Genomic DNA, 20,242 nt, shown 5'->3' with positions numbered 1-20,242 from the left:
ACACAGTGGGGAGAGGAGGGAAGGATTGCATAATTACCCCTGTTTTGATTAAAAGTCTCATCATCAGGAGCTCAGGAGAGGAATCCCATTAGAAGCTGCGAGGGACAGTTGTAATCATGAGACCCAAAGTAATCCCCCATGAAGGACAATGAAGATGGCTTGTTTCTCCATTAAATTTCCCTTCCAGCATAGTTTAAAGACTACTTCTAGAGGCATCAAACCTCCAATCCTTTCACCACGCCCCTAGTAACAGCTAAGTGCATTTTTGTAGGAGCTATGTTTGGAGTAAACATCCTGGAGTATGTGTAGAGGAAGAAAGATCTGTAGAGGCGACAACAAGACCTGATGCAGTAGTTTCCAATTATATACAAGACATGTAGGCCCACACTTGGCCCATAGTTCAGAAATGCTTTGTGCTGTAAGTTCAAGGAGGAGGGAGATGCAAACACCGAAGTTCAATAAAAAATGTTTGTATATATGCGCTGGTGTGTATTGTTTACATGACACAGCCTGGGGAAAGGAAGCCTCCACTGAAGAATTGCCTAGGTCAGATTAGGTTTTGGGCAGGTCTGTGGGGCATTGTCTTGATTGATGACTGATGTGGGAGGGCCCAGCCAAATGTGGATGGCACCATTCCTAAGCAGGTGGTCTTGAGCTTATAAGAAAGCTAGCGGAGAGCCAGGGAGACAGTATACATTGTTCCTCCATAGACTCTGCTTTAGCTCCTCCATTCAGATTTCTGTCTTAAGTTCCTGCCCTGCCTTTCTGCAGAGATGGACTGTTCCCTGGAACTGTAAGATGGAATTAACCTTTTTCTCCTCTAAATTACTTTCACTCTTAATGTTTACATCTCAGCAACAGAAAAGCAAATTAGGAAAATGTCGTTTGAGATGCAAATATAAGGAACCTGGAGGTTTTCACAATCTCTTTGTGTCTGATTCAAAATACAAATGTGACGATCACCTGGTCTTCTAGCCTGGAGAGTTGTGGTGGTTTCAATGAAAAGGACCTGCATAAGAGTTGCCATGGTCATGGTGTTCCTTCAAGCAATAGAAACCTTAACTAAGGGGCTGGAGAGATGGCTCAGTGGTTAAGAGCACCACCTGCTCTTCCAAAGGTCCTGAGTTCAATTCCCAGCAACCACATGGTGGCTCACAACCATCTGTAATGAGATCTGTGCCCTCTTCTGGCTTGCAGGCAGAGTACTGAGAATACTGTATACATAATAAATAAATAAATCTTTAAAAAAAAGAGACCTTAACTAAGAAAGAAGTGATGAACAAAGAGATATCACAGGGAAAGGTTATAGGTGGTAAGGTTTTATAGTATTTTCATGATTCACACCAGTTATCCTCGAAAAGCACTTCAAAAAAGCATAGAGATCTCTCTCTCTCTCTCTCTCTCTCTCTCTCTCTCTCTCTCTCTCTCTCACACACACACACACACACACACACACACAAATACCAGATGGTTGCCCATAAGTGGAGCCAGCCAGACAAGTATAGCACCTTGCTTCAGATACTGTACAGAGGGTCATCCCAATTCCTAAGACATGCTAGAGGTGCCACTTCTCAAGACCCTCTGGAAGGTCAATGCTAAATTGACAAGTCTCAGAATCACAAGGACCCCTGCTTAAAAGGCAACTTCCTGGGCTGTCTTCTGTAGTGATGAGAGCAGGACCCAGCCCCTGTAGTTTAAACAAGATTCTTATGTAAGCGTGATCTTACAAGGTGCTGTGTACATATGGAGAGAAACAAGGCAGCAAGGGTGGGGATGGCAGAAACTGAGGTGGTCCCAAGACAGGAAAAGCAGAGGAGGAGGAGAGAACCGGGAGAACACTTCAAGCAATGTGCGTGGTTGTGGCTATCATAGGGACCTGGGCAGTGAGTTTTGTATAAAATAATTACTGTCAAGTTTTGAATATGAAAAAGCAATCTTCCCTGTAATAAACTCCAAAAGCAAGTATGACCATTGCAAGTTGCATGATCCAAGGGGCAGATTAAAGTCAAAGAGATTATCATGCTATATGTGAGCCTGGGAGAAATCTCTTTTCTGCAGTGTGTAAGCAGGATAAGATGAGTTGTGAGGACCCAGCAGATTTTTCCCAAAATTGCAACTTATGTGGAGCCTCAGGAGCATCCAGGGACAAAGAAAACTCCGGAATGTCTGACTGGGGTATATTTTGTAGCACAGATGTTCCTTGAATTCTGATCTGGCTCCACCCTAATAAACCTATTGTAAGTTAAAACTCTCTCATAAGTCTAACCTACTGCCCTTGTAGCTTAGCAACACAGCACACTAGAGTGTCGGTTGTCTCCCCTCATGATTGCAGGGCTACAAGTGGTGGGTCACTGCCACTGCCCAGTATCATCAGAGCGCATCACACTTCGCAGCACTCGCCAGGAAAAAGATCAAATTCAAGACAAGGTTTCTACTGAACATAAATCACTTTTGAACCATTGTAAAGTTAAAAATTGTTAGGTCAAACTGTCACAAGCTAGAGACTATTTGAAAATAAAAGTATCAGTTTAACAGAGGGAAAATGTGTTTTCTTGTATTGTGACTCTTAGATTGTTCCTGAACTGTAACGGCTTGCAAACTACTTCCTTTAGTCCTGGAAGAAAGGCTGTGCAGAACTGTTGAGACTGCTCAAGAGAGGTTAAGGCAGTGGAAGACAGTCTTTCGACAAAGGTTTTCTACCTTGAGCAGGCATCCGAGTGTCCAAAAAGGTTTGTTAGAGCTATTTTGGCCCAATCATCATCAGAGTACCTGAGTTAGCATGTTTGGTGTAGAACGCAGGGTTTGCTGATGCTAATAGTCTGAGCATCAGACTTGGAGAACTACTTGGTGGACCAAGGTTCACAGTTCAGACCAAAGATATGGATATCCAAGAAACAAAGTGTATGAAGCCTTGTCTCAAAGTTGAGGCACCAGATGTTCGTTATAAATTCTAGTGAGAGGCACGAGGAGGATTCTGAAAGGTTAACGCCTTAGCTTAGCTGAATGAACACTTCTACGTCCTACTTCTTACTTCTACATGCTTGCTTCTTAGAGGAGAGGACCTGCTGTGGTGGCACCATAGTCCTCCACACTCCCGCAAGATGAAAGCGGTGTATTTCTATCTGCTCTATTAAAAGACACCAAGCAGAACGGGAGCACTTATGTCAGCCACCGGCTTAGAATGCAGGTCATTGCCAGCCTCAGAAGAGACTAGACACCTTCATATGAATCATGAACCCTTTGGAAACTCTTCGTTCCACCCAGTAATGTTCAGTGTTCAGGGCAAGCATGATCCAGTGTCTCATATTTCCAGCTCCTTGCAGAATCTTGTGGGCCTCTTTTTTTTTTCTGCATTGGCATTAAGGTAGTTTTGCTGGCCATTAACTTCTCAGGAGCTATAAGTTGAACTAGAGTAGAGTTACTTCTCAGAATATACAAAAACAAGATCTCTAGTCTGAAGCCCTAAATCAGGCTGTTGGAAAGGAGCATGGTAGCTCGTTGAGGTTACCGGGAGATATTTTAGGGGCAGTGTTTAACTGCAACAGGAGAAAGGCAGCTACTTAAGAAGTCCCTGAGGGCAGCTTTCACTCAGCATCCCCAGACCACCATTCTGTTAGTACCATAATGTGTCTGCACATTTGCATTCACAGGCAGATTAGAGCTCCTTAATTCTGCTTTCACTTTCCCTTTTATTGATGACTTATTATAGACATTCTCCTCTCAAAATCATCAGGTGACTTCACATCAGATTGAGTTAGTGCCAAGGCGCTGGAGGAAAATCTCTTGGAGCGGCTCTTCAGAACAATTGAGGGACTCCAGGCTTCTCCAGGAGCTTTACAGAACACAGGACTCTTTTCTCATGAAGATATACCCAGAGATAATATTTTCTACACCATTAATTTTATGGATCCTTCAGATAAAGAATACATAAGAGGAATAATCTCAGTAAAACAGAGGAGCCAACAGCAGGAGCAAGAGAGACATCGAATAATAAAATGGGACAGGTTGCAGAACAAGCAGGCCTTGTAATATACCACTGGCACCTAGAACAAGCAATTCTTCAAATAAAAGTGTCTTGACACATAACAATCCTTTGTGTGTGTGTCTGGTCAACAAGTGAGTAATATTGCCATAGGTGCTGATTCAGAGTTTAGGCTTCTTCTACCTGAGCATCGGAGAGTCCTGTGCAAAGCATCATCAGGAGAAAGACTACTGACAAGGTACGTCTACTTCAAAACCTTAGATTGAAAGTCCTGCTAATCATCTCCAACTCGAGTTCATCAATGAGAACTGACTGCAAACCCATATCTTGATGGAAACAGGGCTGGAGAACATAATCTGTAAAACCATATCTTAGCATGGACTCCAAACCATCAAAAGGGAAACATGAATTCTGGAGGCCAGTGATTCATATTGCTTCCTAGCCATTGCGTGAAAGCAAAATCAGGTTGAAAGAAATGGTAAGGTACCTGGGAAAGGAAGTCAAGTTGCTAAAAGGTATAAAACTAAAGGCACTTCTAGGACAGCTATGGTTTTAACTTGTCAGCAAGTAAGTTAGGTCAGAGAAGATAAACTGCCTAGCAGTCTCAGAACTATCCAAGACTGAACCTCTCCTTTGCTGGCATTTCTACTTCTAAAGGAAGTACCAGCCTTAGGAAGAGTTCTCCATTTATAATGTATGCTATCATATCTAGCTATCTGAACCAGAATTTAATTACTTAATTAAGGATACCAGAGAATCATTATTTAAAAGATATATGGTTGGAGCATTCTTTTTCCTTCAAGCATACAAATTTGTGTTCATTCACAAAGTTTTCTGCACATATCCAAGTTATTTTCTTTAAGTCAAAATCTGTTGTTAGGAGTTGTAGGGTTTTCAGGACATAGACCATACCTAAAGCACTCTCTATGACACCAACTTTCAGATACTCGTGAAGTAGGGCTGGTGAATAATTTCACAAGTTTTTAACTGGTTTCACAATCTTTTAAATATTTCAGTAGTATTTTTAGTTATCCACAACCATTAAAAATTTCCTAAAATTTAAAATTTAGCTTCCATTAAAAACAACTCCTTTCAAAATAAGATAATTTCTGTGTTTGTATACCTCAAAAGTATAAGATTAAAAACACAGACACACTGGTGCACATCTTCTAAGATTCCAAGCTAACCGGAATGACGGCATGAGAGCATGGCAGAGAGGAGTGAGGGGTTTTCCATGCACCAGGGACACAGGGATGCATTCTCTATTCAGTCGTGCACATGGAACTTTCTACCTCATACAAACATCTTTACAACACAACTACACAAAACTTGACAGAATTCAGGGACGTTCTCAGACCAGTACCTGAAGGAGCAGCATTTATAGAAACTAATTGGAGTAAAAATTTGTCAATTATAGAAGTTGGATAGATGGCTCAGCGAGCGTTTCAGAGCACTGGCTCTTCCAGAGGACCTAAGTTCAAATTCCTAGCACCCACACAGCAGCTAATATGCTTTAAACTGTACCCAAAGGAAGACAGAAAAGATTGTGTGGATGTAATTCATGAAATGAGGTCTTTTTTTAAAAAAAAAACATTTGAATTTATTTTCTGCTTCTTGTACATAGTTTTAATTTCATAAGCCAAACTTAAGTGGGTGAACTTGGTAGCTGGTCTCTGGCTTCCACATTCTTCTCTGATCATTTGAGAACATGAAATGGTTTCCACTTAAATAAAATGTAAAATTGATTTAAAAAAAACCAAACAACTCCTTTACCCATTCATATTTCATTAATTTGCATGATTTTTTTAATTTTGATAACAAGTACATATGGCTTGAAACAGACCATCAGTTTGTAGTGAGGGGAAAATTCAGCTATAGACGACAGAAGAAAAGGTGGATTAATCAATGAAGCCCTGCAAAGTCCCATGGACCCATGAACGTTGTACTTCATTCAGAGCAGAGATCTGGAGCCTTGGTTAATTTGGGGTGGTCAGCAGTCTTCAAGATGGCCCATCTTCAATATGTTTGGGCTTCACGCACTATATAGTGGCCTTTCACACTGAATTCATGACTGGCCTGTGTGGCCATTACACCGTGGCAGAAGTGTCCACCTTGTAACTTCTTTCTGTCTTAAGTTACTTGCTTCATGTCCTTGCTATGAGGACATTTGAGCAGCCCAGTGGAGGTATTTGATGTTTCCCAGTAACAGGCAGCACCAATTTGCCAGGTAGGTAAATGGGGCACTTCAGAAGAAGAATTTTCACTCTTGATAAAGGCTGCAGTTCACCCAGCCTTGGTTGACATTTAAACGCCTTTTGAGAGAACTCAAACCAGAAGGATCTGGCCAAGCTGCACTTGGATTTCTTATCCTCAGATATTTTGGAAGATTATTTGGAACTTTATTTTTTAAACTATCAAGATGATTGGTGATTTGTTACCTGTGACTGATAATGAATCTGGCAAAAGCGCTTTCATGTCTGCCATTAGACCTTCTGCAAGAATTAATGGACTGTTTGTTTTGCTAGGATGCTCTTCCACACTGGAGGTTTTCAGGAGTGGTGGCCATAGACCATGCCTGAGAGGGTTCAAAGCTGTGGTCATGAAGGAGAGGGGACCATGTGAGAAGAAATCTAGAAAGCTTGGCACCAGATTCCAACAAACAAACAAACAAATTCAGGTTTGTGGGTGTGTCTGACCAAGGATAGCTCTGAAGTTGCCCCATATGAAGACTTAAAATTCTAGGAGAAATTCTTGTGAGGTTCTGGAGCATGAATTCTACATGTGAAAACATTGTGTTGTAATGCCAAAAGCTCAGACTCTTCAGAATAGTCAGCTTTCCAAAGCTTTTCTATTCCAAGTGTGGTCAGGGACCAGCACTGATTTAACCCACAAGCTGATTAGGACCACAGCATCTCTTGCCCTATGGCTAATTGACTTAAGTCTTCATTATGCCAAGATCCCAGAGTATTGCGTGTACTTCGAAGCCAGAGAAACCTTTACGATCTCTTGTTGATGACTTGAGAATGGAAGGGAATACATTCTAGGATGGCTTCGGAAAGAGTTTCTGAACTCAAAAGGAACGCTGTAGCATCATTTCCTGGCTTAGAGCAGGTTGGAGATTATGTCTCCAAAATTAACTCTCAACTCTAGTAAATGTTTTGTGATCCTTGTCTCCCATTTCATCCTATCTTACAAGGACAGCCCTTGTTTCAGGAGCCCTTAATCCTCTGGTTCACTGTCTCTTTTATCTAACCCCTTGTGCTCTTGTTTGCTCTAATGGGGCACACTCATCCAAATCCAATAATGTTTTCTCATAACAAAAGCACATTTTGTGGTGGGTGATTGTGGCATGTTTAGGACACATGACTTCCTGCTATGATGGGAAGGTGGGCTGTTGCCTCATGATATTTACATTCAAGAGTCCCTGTCAGGGTATGAACACATGCCCTGTGATCTGGAAGACTGGGTTTGAAAGGATCAAGCAGCAGACTGGCAAAGCCATTAACAATATTATCACCAAAAATACTTCATGCTTTCTTTCAGCATTGTAACTACCATTGCTGCTGGTAATGGCCATTTATTTGTCCAGTGGGGTTTGTTCCCATTAGATTAGATTGAGTGTTTCGTCTAAGTCACAATAACAGAGTTGGCTCTGTGGTTTAGCTGCTGGCTGTGGTTGACTGATACCCAAGCTTTTGACTCCCTGCTGCGTATCTAAGTAGTACAAGCTGCAGTCAATGCATTTAATCTACATAAAAAGAACACAAATTGCACGTTAGCCTTTTTTGAGTCCAGTAATCAGTCCCCCCCCCCCTTTTACATTATTCTGGACAATTTGAAACCCTCTTGTGTGATCCAGAGAGGTGGCAGGGTTGGTTTTTTTTTTCTTTTTCTGATTCAGGTAAAAAGAAAAGTCCTTTGCATTTTAATTACACTTGATCTTCTCATTGATGACCCCTGTCATTTATAGATTGTTCATAGTGTGTGCTGTCCACAGTCCTGCTGTGCAGCTGATAACATAATTCATGTGCTCTTGCACCATCCGCTCTGTGGGGCTAGTGGCCTGAGTTAATGTTTCTTCCTGAGTTTGCAGAATTTTCCGACTCATCTTTCAGAGTTCAGCTGCTGTGGCTGATGGCAGTCACTGCTCAGCAGGAGCAAAAAAAGTGCCACTCGGTGAAGTCAGGGCCTGTTGCTTTGTTTACATATAAAGATGGCCTCTTCCTTTTCAGCCACTTGGGTTATTGGCAGCACTCTGGCTATTCATTACAAAGCTAGAGGCAGGGTATTTTTGTGCTCTGAAAAATATTCTGAATATTTAGGGCAAATTTATAGGAAGTCCAATTTCTGTTGTTTTCAAATGTTTGCATACATAATTCTTTTATTTGCTTCATATTGACAATGAAGCTAGAATACTCACATTCTCCAGAAGATAAGCTATGGGGTTGAGTTAGGTTATTTTATAATAGCAAATTTTGATTTTCAAACAGAATTTATTTAATTTTACCTGTATGATGTTACCTATATGAATGTATGGGCACAGTGTGCATGACCACTAAGGTCGGAAGAGGGCATCAAATCCCTTGGGACTGTAGTGACAGAGAGTTATGCATGACCATGTGAGTAGCGAGAATGAAACCTGGGTCTTCTGGAAAAGCAGTCTGTGCTCCCAGTTACTGACCCATCTCCCTAGCCCCCCATATCTCTGATTTTGATTTAGTGGTTTTCAAAAAAATAAAAATAAAAAAAACCCACCTCTTTGGATACTCTTTGGATAGAAATTGCCACCCAAATTGTAGTGAGTGGGCCAGCAACTGTTAGAAGTTCAGCCTCTCAGAACCCATAAAAATACCTGAGTGTCAACTCACATCCTAGCAAAATATCTACTTGGTGTTTGAAGAATGCAGGCTTGAACAGCTGGTGCAAGCAGTTATGTGGCATATACAAGTTATCCAAGAACTCTGTAAAAATACCCTGATGCCTGGCCTCTGGTGCCTGAGACTGATCTAGTTGCATGAACATAGTTTTACATGCTCTTGGAATGAATCTAACATGAAAGCTAATGGCAGAAAACAGTGGCTTACAGAAAATCTTAGAGACAAAATTATTCATTTATTTTGCTGTGTGTTTGGAAGGGGTATTGTGTGATGCAATGTGTTATGGTATATGTGCAATGTATATGCTTATTAGTATAAGAATGTACATCGATGCATGTACGCGTGCATGTGTATGTGTGTGTGTGTGTATGTTAAAGGCAAACATAAGGAATTTTTCCTCAATCACTGTCTGCATTTGTGTTTTGACAGTCTCTCACTGAACCTGAAGCTCATCCATTCATCTAGGTTGGCTGGCCAATGAGTCTTAGGGATCTGTCTCTCCCCCACATTACTGGAGGTTATAGACATACAGTACCATGCCTTGATTTTTAGCTGGGTTCTGGGAATTCCAATTTAAGTCTTTATGTTTGCATGATAGATATTTTACTGACTAAACCATTTTCCCAGCCAGTGAACTGGATTTAAAATAAATAACCCTAAACCTAAATCAGTGCCCCATGGACAAGTCCAAAATTGTCCTCCTCACCTTTCCAGGGTAACTAGCAGGGATTTCACCAGAAATTAACTTGCTCATATCCATTCGTTGACTATTACAGGCCCATATCACTATACTCTACAAGTCTACTCCAACAAGCCAGACAACAGCATAGAGTCTCTTGTGCCATAATACTTAAAAGTCACTCAGTGTTTGTTGGATGCTCTGGAGGACTGTGGGCCCTTTGTTAAAGTTAAAGCTCACCAATTTGTGTTCCTAATAACCAGTTTTACAGAATTCCAATTTCACAGATAGACATAATTTAGGACTTGGTATATCTTTTCTAGGATATACTCAGCAAGCTTTTGAATTAATTTTTAATTAGAAAAAGGTGGTCTTTTGCTAAAGATTTTCAAATGGAACTTGGAGGCCGGGGTTTGAATTTTCATATTATCAGTAAGAGGTTTATTATCTTATTTGAAAATTTAAATTCCTTATCAATTAAATTACAGAGTGACATTATATGTGTTAAATTTAGGTTAAGCAACAACCCAGATGCCAATCAAATGTGTGAAAAACAGGGTTGGTCTCTGTGTATTCTAAGTAGAAAAGCCACCCTCTAGAGCAGAGGTTCTCAACTTGTGGGTTGCGACCCTTTGGAGGTTGAACAAGCCTTTCACAGGGGTCACATATCAGATATCGTGGCTATCAGATGTTTACATTATGATTCAGAACAGTAGCAAAATTACAGTTATGAAGTGGCAACAAAAATAATTTTATAAATGGGGGTCACCACGACATGAGCGACTGTATTCAAGGATCACAGCAATAGGAAATTTGAGGAACCACTGTCCTAGAGACTCTGTTATACCTGCTGCTGTATCTAGATGACCTAGGTTTTGCTAATGAGCACAGAAAATGTCAGAAAAGAGTTTTACTAATGAATAAAGTTCTCATTAATTAGCTTCATGAATGCTGAAGTGAGCCTGTGGTGATGAAATCCCATGATTTCAAAGTATGTGGAGCAGAACAACTATATTAGAAATACTCTCTACTTTTTCATGAGTCCCTGTAACAGCCTAGTGGTATCTGTATCTGCTATCCTCAGATGGCACTCAAGAATTAAACCCAGGCCAGTTAGATGGCTTGGCACCCACTACCAAGCCTGACAACCAGAGATCAATCTTCAGCCCACATATAATGTAAAAAGAGAATTACTCCCTATTTTGTCTTTTATCTCCATGCAAGTCCTGTGGCATACACATACACAACATATAATAAACATACAAAAAACATGTAAAAAGCAAAAAAAAAACCCCAGAAAATCACAAACTCTAATTGTGCCCTTGCCAATCATTTTAGGAAGAATTCTTGTTGCCTGATGTTGATGATAATGAAAAGGTAGTCCTTTCTCTATATTATTATGATTATGTGCATATTTGAATGAAGTTTTCATGTAAAGAGGTAGGATGTAGCTGTTGCTATAGCTGGAGAGTGAGCCCTCATTTATCCAATCCTTTTCCCTAGCCACCAGTAGCTACCATTCCAACAGCTGAGTACAGATAAGTGGGCATGGATAAACCACAACTCAATTGTGTATGATGTAATCTGAAAGGTTTTTTTTATAGCTTTTATTAATTCTTTGAGAAATTAATACAATTTATTTTGGTCATATTCATCTTGTACTCCCCCTGTAAACCCTTTCAGATTTATTTCCCACATCTTTCCACCCCTTCCTAACTCCGTGTCCTTTTTTCTTTCTTAAAAAACCCACCAAGTCCAGTTTGTGCTACCCATATCCTCATGGGTACGGGGCATCCACTGGCTTGTGGTTGACCTACCAGCAGCCACATGGTGTAAGAAAACTGACTTTTCATCCTCCAGAAGCCATCAACTGACAGGAGCTCCTCAGTGAGTGGTCATGGACCCCTTCTCCTTCAGTGCTAGGATGTTGACAGGCTTGATATTGCACAGGTCTTGTGCAGGTGACACAAATGCTGCGAGGTCATGAGTACAATGGTGCTTTCATATCCCAATGACACTTTTGCTCTGATCTTCCTCAACCTCTGTTCTCTTCTACAGTGGCCATGAGCTATGATACCATGGAGTGTGTGTGTGTGTGTGTGTGTGTGTGTGTGTGTGTGTGTGATATAGATGTGCCATGTGTGGCTGAGTACTCCACTGACATTTATTCTCTGCACTTTGACCAGTTGTGAATTCCTACATAAACCACCATCCACTGTACAAAGCAATTTCTCTGAGTGACCTTGAGTACACTATCTAGCAGTTGCGCCTCTATGGATCCCTGGCACTTTATGTAACAAACTCAAGAGGATTATTTTAGGACATTTTTCTGGCTTATTATTCTTAATTAAAATTTTCTCATTTAGAAGAAAGACCTAAACACATTAAGTTAATCTAGACTATAATTGTTCTTCTATTTGAGTTCTTGTGTTTGCTACACATCCCTCTCAATTATAATCCACAGAAGCCCAAGAACCTGGGAAATTTAGCCCATCTTTTCTATTCTCTCTGTATGGACCTAATTAAATCTGTGAGCTGTAATATGGAATTCTGACAAGGCTCGAATGTTGCCTAGTTAATAGAACACTCAGACCAAAAGTAGTGTGAAGGACACAGCACTTTTTATCTGTCTCACTTAGCAGGCTCTTTTTAATCTGAGAAACGCTGGCGATGAATTTGGTTTCAATTTAACATTTTCCTTCAAGGGAACCTACCTGTGGCACTCATTTCCTAGTGTGGCTTAAATAAAGTATTGAGGTTGATGACCCCAGGGAATAGTGCTTTGTGGGCTGAGTCAGTAACAGCTATTGCAAGAAGCAGACCCCACGTGCTGAAGTCTGATTCTTTGCATGTTCTGGCAAAAGAGGAAAAGCATGTTTAATTGGCCCATTGGTACATTGTTATTCTCATTTCAACCTCCCAAACAGCCTTGGTATCTTTCTATTGTGGCTTCCTAAGGATTCCTGGCATGAGCATTTTATAATTTCTAATGAAGCCATTGTACTATTTTCAGTCAAGATCTGAGGCATGAAACAAAGAAAAGACTTGATAGAGCTGTTTCCAGTGTAGTTGTTGAAAATAATCCCAACCTATTGGGGCCAAAAATAACTGAGATCTAGACAAAGATCAAGTCATTGTTACAATCTTGTGCAATAGCAGCTCCAATGAGAAACGGGCTGGGCAGCAAACCAACAGAGACAGCTCATCTCAAGGAGTTTTTCCTTAGAAAAATTCTTCAGGACATCTGGCTCCAAGCTTGGAGGTTTTCCTGTTTTGTGCAATCTAAATATTTGTTGGGTTTCAGCTTTGCAGTGTATTTTTGTTTTTCTAAAAGAACTTACCTTTACTTTAAAAGACAGCATAAGGAGCTGGGGAGATGGCTCAATGGATGAAGTGCTAGCTGTGTGATCAGGGGGACCTGAATTGGAACCCTAACACTCATGGGGATGTTCTTTCGGAAATTCACCAAGGCCAGCTGGCCTGGGTCTGAAAAAGCATGGGATAAAACCGAACTCGCTGAACATAGCGGGCAATGAGGACAGCTGAGAAGTCAAGAACAATGGCATTGGGTTTTGATCCTACTGCACATACTGGCTTTGTGGGAGCCTAGGCTGTTTGGATGTTCACCTTACTAGTCCTGGAAGGAGGTGGGAGGTCCTTGGACTTCCCTCAGGGCAGGGAACCCAGTCTGCTCTTCAGGCTGATGAGAGAGGGGGAGTTGATTGGGGGAGGGGGAGGGATATGGGAGGCGGTGGCGGGGAAGAGACAGAAATCTTAAACAAACAAACAAACAAACAAATAGAAAAAGCCAAGAAGCAGGTAGAGCCTAGGGGGCTTGCTCGCTAGCTAGTCTAGCTGAAACAGTGGGTTTCTGGTTAAATGAGTGATCTTGTCTTAAAATATATGGTAGAGAAATATTGAGAAAGGCATCCTGATAATAAACTCTGTCTCCTACATATGTCTACATGGATAAACACACCTACAAACACAAACACACATACAACATGCACACAAAAGTATATATCACATGTATGTGTATACACACACACACACACAAAGAAGCACAAAATAAATGCTTCACTAAGTGCTTCAAGCATATTGCAATTATACGTTACTGTACCTACTTACATTTATTATTTTAGGTTTTATGTCTCTATATATTTTATATGTGTGAGTGTTTGCTTACATGCACATATGTGTATCACATACATACCTGGTGCCTTTAGAGATCATAAGAGGGAAATGGTTCCCATAGAACTGGAATTATGAATGAGTTTGAACTGCAATATGGGTCCTGGGAACGAAACCCAGGTCTACTGCAAGAGCAATAAGTACTCTTATCCAGTCCCCTGCCTATATTTTAAACAATGGTATTAAGACATAAATTAATGAAGAATTTGTTAAATGTACCATGAAATATGAGACTGAAGACATTGGTAGGTATTTCTTTGAGATAACTAAAAATTTTAATTCCTCATATTTCTAACCTTGGGCCAGTAGATGATGACAAGGTGAGTTTATTGGTCAACAGATATGTAAAACTAGAAACTCCTAATTCATTTCTTTGATGAGAACTAAATAGAAAACTCCAGTTATTTTAGAAACATAAAAATCACAGTGTTTTCCCGACCCAAGTGTGGTGTCCCTTAAATTCAGGCTAAGATATTTTTCTTAGATCATTATCAATAAAAAGTCACTTTATGCTAATGATTACATGCTGTAGTTTGAATGTGTCTCCTAAAGCCTATGTATTAGAAACCACATCCTTAGTGTAGTAGTACTGGAATGTGGGGCCTAATAGATAGTATTTGGGTTATGGGGACATTATCCTCATGGATGGATTCACACCCTTCTAATGTGAATGAGTTATCATAGGTATGGTTTTATTTCAAATGGGAAGTTTGACTGACCTTGGTGCTCTCTCTCTCTCTCTCTCTCTCTCTCTCTTTATCTCTCTCTCTCTCCCTCCCTTCCTTCCTCCCTTTCTCTATCTTTTTAACTCTTGTGATGTCTTACTCCATGTGAGGATGATATAGATAGAAGGCTCTTACCAGATATTGTTGTTCCTAGATTCCAGGACTATAACACACACACACACACACACACACACACACACACACACACACACACAGAGAGAGACAGACATAGACAGAGAAAGAGAAACACACCCAAGCCCCCCCCAACTTAAAAATAAGATGCTTGATCTCTTTTATTATATTATATCACCACATTGACTAAGAAAATTAGGGATGTACTTGCAAAAAAATGTAAATGTAAATGGATACAAATACAGATTGGGGAACTGTCTATTACCTCCATGATTTTGAAAGCTATGATCAGACTTTGATACACAGGTGTTACGGGAGGTCCTCCCACTCCTCCAGCCTATCGCCGCTGAGATACCAGCCCATTGGGGCGTGGTCTCTCTCCCTTTAAAAAAGCTGCCACTTCCCTCTCCTCTCTCTCTTCACTTCCTGCTCCTCTGGCGACTAGACTCACTTCCTGGTTGCGCAGAGGGCTGACAGTGATCTGTAAGTTTTTTCCCCTTTAAATAAATACCACCCTATTAATCATAATTCCAAACTGGTGTGGCATTGTTTATGACTTACGCCTTCAGCTGTCCCCAGTTCCAGCATTTGATCTTTGTCTCCTGCCTGATAATAAAGTGTTCACTCAAAAACAGGTCAGTGTGCTCTGAAGGGTTTATTATGCAAGAATGGAGATAGGATTCTATGGTGTTCGGTAAATTATAACAGGTATTGAGAGGCGTGCTGTAGTGTCAGTTGTCTCGTGCACCATTTGAAACAATGTGAGTGAGGGCTGGATGAGTAGAGAGAGGGGGCATGAAGTCAACCCCAGAGGCTCAGACACATTAGGAAACAAATCGCAAAACAAGCTGGATCCCTTTGTGTAGCAGAAAGGAAGCCACAGGAGCTCAGGACTATAGAGTACTCTTTTCCTGAGAACCCAGGGCTACGTCCTATGCTGTCTACTGTCCTTGACCTCTAGCTTTCAGCCACTGTGGCTGCTGCTTCTGTGTTAGGGTTATTTATTTATGTTGCCAAAGGTCCTTCCGCTCCTCCAGCCTATAGCCGCTGAGATACCAGCCCATTGGGGCATGGTCTCTTTCCCTTTAAAAAAGCAGCTACTTCCCTTCTCGTTCTCTTCGCTTCAAAGAAATTAAGGGACCCTGAATATTTAATTACTGATGGATGGACACATTTTGTAAGTATTAATTATATATATATATATATATATATATATATATGTCTTATTAAACATTTATTTATAAATATGTAGAGCTGGTTTTGAAGTTGGACTCTGGCTCAGTCCCTCTCCAATTCCAAGCCTGTTAGTAAGAGAAAAACCCAGAGTTTCTGTCTCATGTCAAGAGCCATAATATGGGACAGAAAGAAATATGAGTTTAGAAAACATCTTTGCTTTTCTGCATATCTATCATACTTTTCATTGAATGTATCTATCATGCCTTTCATTGAATATATATATATATATATATATATATGATTAATGTTTAAGTTTTTCACAATGAACAAGGAGTTTTTCCTGAAGTGACATTTGAAGTTTCCAGGAAGAAGAGGGGCCTCACAACAACAACTCTACCTGGTTGATAGGACGTCATGATACTGATAGCGCTACTACAAGACCTGTTTTGGGTACCAGCTGCACAAGACGATCCCAACTTGGTTAGCTGAAATGGTGCACATCTTGTACAACATTCTGGCCAGACCTCCACAAAATACTCAGAGACTATTTGCAATTTGAAAAGACATTGATCTTGAAATTTAACCATCATTTTACTTTCACAGGATCCCCCAGAAAGAACGTCGCCCCCATGACAGCTGGAAGTAATTCTAGAGGACGATGTCCCCTCTCCCAGTAAAGTTTGCCCCTGGGTTTAGGGACATCATTTAGGGGTTGTGAGGTTGGGGGAGGAATTTTATAAGCTCAGGGATCATTTTGAAAAAAAAGAAAAAAAAAGAGGGATGATGGGATAATAGATTTATAATTGTGAGTTACTGTTTTTAGACAAATATATTGGTATAGATTCTTGTATATTGATACAAAGTTAAATTATATTGACTATTGTATGCATGCATGTTTCTACCTGTTTAAAACATTTTTATGTATTGACATATATTGTATTGATATATATATATAGTATATATTTACCATATTGCAGTGTACATTTCTACCTCTGATTAAGATACTTATATAATGTTTGTGTATTGATATATATTTACCATATTGCAATGTATATTTGTACAGTGTTTATATTTGGAGGTCATTATCCTCATTTGTTACACAGTTGTTTATTGTCTTAGTCTTTAAGTTAGATATTGAGAATTATATAGATTAATAGTCATCTAAGTTTGCCATTTATAATTAGACTAATCAGGTTCTTTAGATATATAGAGATTATACTCAGTATAGATAGATAATCTTCAACCTCTTCAAAGAGCTGTAGAAAATGGCCTTTAATCTAACTCAGAGTTTCGTGATAGTGAGACACAATTGCTCCTGGCAATACCGCTCTATTCCCGAGAGAATGTTGAGCACCAAAGACACTCCACCTGGAGCCTTTCTTTTTGGCAGAACTGGCCTTGGGGCAAAGAAATGCCCATACCTCAACCACTGACAAAGATATAGAGCATGCATCAATGGATAAAACAGGGCTGTCATATCCTGCCAAGACAGGGTAAGATAGTTTTGAAAAGTTGCTTGCCTTTGAAAAATGGTATGTCAGCCGGGCGATGGTGGCGCACGCCTTTAATCCCACCACTCGGGAGGCAGAGGCAGGCGGATCTCTGTGAGTTCGAGACCAGCCTAGTCTACAGAGCTAGTTCCAGGACGAGCTCCAAAGCCACAGAGAAACCCTGTCTCGAAAAACCAAAAAAAAAAAATGGTATGTCAGTTATGTTAGGCCTTAGCCAATGTTGGTTGCTTCAACGCTGCTAATGTGACTTTGGGTGATTGCCTAGGTAGCTAGTTGTCTCTGTGATTTGTTGCATGTTTTGGAAGTTGTTTTACTGAACTTCCTAATTACCCAGGTAACATTATTTCCCTTCTCAGATCTTCGATGGGGTTGAAGACTATATAAATGCAGTTACTTTCTCTCATGACTTGGCCAAGTTATTTATTATACAAGACCTAAGCTAGTTAGAATAGGATATTTGTACTTATTGTATATAATTTCATAGTAGGTTTAGAACTCTCTTATTTAAACAAAAGGGGGAGGTGTTACGGGAGGTCCTCCCACTTCTCCAGCCTATCGCCGCTGAGATACCAGCCCATTGGGGCGTGGTCTCTCTCCCTTTAAAAAAGCTGCCACTTCCCTCTCCTCTCTCTCTTCACTTCCTGCTCCTCTGGCGACTAGACTCACTTCCTGGTTGCGCAGAGGGCTGACAGTGATCTGTAAGTTTTTTCCCCTTTAAATAAATACCACCCTATTAATCATAATTCCAAACTGGTGTGGCATTGTTTATGACTTACGCCTTCACACAGGAAAAATTAAATACATCATTATAAGGACAAGAGACAAGTAAAAATGAAATGCAGATGCCCAAGAGCCTTAAGGGAGGAATTACAAAGCCCAGGGGAATCTACTTCTTAGTTCACTCCATGCCTATCTACTCACTCTTGTTTTTATATCTCTGGAGATATTGATCTTAAGGCAATCAGTGAATGAGTTACTGTGTTCAGTGTCTTAGGTAGTCCTGGTATTTGTATAAGTTTAAAAAAAATCCAGATTTCCTGATAGTGGATTTCAGATTTACTGAGATGGAATTTGTAAATCCATGTTTAAAACTCAGAGTTGGGATGTGGCAGTCACAGAATCTGTGTACCCAGAATGTTTTGTGCTAAGAGACCAGAGGGCTAGAAATAAATACAAAGCCAAATTCCTGCTTACGAGTGATTTATTATTATAACTACAGGGGAATGTTAGAAAGAGAAAAGAAAAATAATAAAACTAGCGGGAGGAAAACAAATAACTCAGGACAAGAGTCACGGGCACTGTGCTGCAGTTGCTATTTGAGAGGTAGGGAGTGCTACTTAAGCTTGTGCACAGCGGGCTGAGCGCTCAGCCCTGGAACAAATTAAAGCACCCACATGCATCTACATACTTTCAAATTACAAACAAGCTACAAGCTGTTAATCACAACATGCCTACCCTCACAACTTTAATAAATATGTTTATGTAAGATCTAGAAGATCAACTTTGATTTTAAATTTATTGGAATCATTGAAGTTCCTACCCAGAACCATGAAGTCACAGTGAGAGAAAACCTGGATTGTCAACCAGTAGCCCAACTCTTCCATTCTTTATTTCATTAACTCCATCTGCTGAGGTAAGGAGCTTCATGGACCCATGGCTAATGGACTGGAATGTCCAGGTACATTTTATGAATAGCTCCTAGAAAACAATTTTCTCTTCCCTTTCTTCTAGACCAGGAGTCTGTTGACTAGCTCTGCAGTCCATTTTTGGAAAGAAGGACCCATGGAAGAAACCCATCCAGGCTCTAAAAAAACTGGCTTAGATAATTTCTGCGGGGCATTCTAAAGATCACGTCACCAAAATAAATAATGGGCTACAAGGGCTTAGCTTTACTGGTGTCTTAAGGTAGCATCCAGCCAAAGTAAAGTCCTCTAATTAGGTAGATCCAGGGAACATCTGTTTGGGGAAGTCATAGAGTGGTCCTGTGTAAAGTAAGATGGTGTTTGAGTCCTATAATCTACAGATCTGTCTATTGGAACTTGAAATCCACTGTCTGTAGAATAGAGGAAATTATTCCTTATTTTTTGGTCTCAGATAGGGATTCAGATGTAGATCTACCAACCATATCTGTTGAAGTTTTTAATCAGTTAATGTTCAATTTAGCTGTACAGTAGCAGGGTTATGTTTAGAAAAACAAAATTCCCAAACAAATAACAAGAAACAGCTCATAACATCTTATAAACAAACTTTTTTCACATAAATGGAAGGCTACAGAAGTGACTTCCTAAACCCCAGAGCCACATGTTCTCTCTAATGCTATACTGTCAAGACTTGTTTTATAATTAAATGTCCAAGCTATCCAATTGAGCTCTGTCCATTGCATCTATAGTCCAACCAGTCTGAAAGAGGAAAAGCAGAAACATACAGGTTTCTTATTTAACGATATTTTCCCAAAATTTAGGATGAGATTCATTTCAGCTGTTAAAGAACTTACTGAGCAAACAAGAAGATTGAATTTCAGATCCCTAGAAACCACTCAAATGCTTGTAGATGTAGTGGCTAGCCTGTAATTTAAGCATCAGATCGCAGAGTCATGAGATCTCCAGAGCCAAATGACTATTAAGACTATCCTTATCAGCAAGCTCTGGGTTTGATTGAGAGAAAAATCCCTATTATCAACTGCAGGCAGATGCATGCATGCACACACGTGCACACACACACACACACACACATACCACATATACACATAAAAAGAAAAAAACACTTTTCAAAATTTGCATATTCTAGTTATGCCTCTGTATCCCCCACACAACATTTAGGTATGCAGCCACAAGCAATAATCACTATCAATTTGACTTAGTCAAGAGTGGAAAATCTGAAAAGGGGCTTAGTAATAGCTTGCACTATCTGTGAAAATGCTTATTTCAAATAATAGCATTGTGGAATAATCTTTTTGTACACTGTGATTA

The sequence above is a fragment of the Microtus oregoni genome, unplaced genomic scaffold (assembly GCF_018167655.1).
Source record: "Microtus oregoni isolate MIOR12 unplaced genomic scaffold, Mior012 000130F_ref0000022, whole genome shotgun sequence".
In the NCBI taxonomy this organism is placed as follows: Eukaryota; Metazoa; Chordata; class Mammalia; order Rodentia; family Cricetidae; genus Microtus; species Microtus oregoni.
This window is presented reverse-complemented; position numbering follows the sequence as displayed.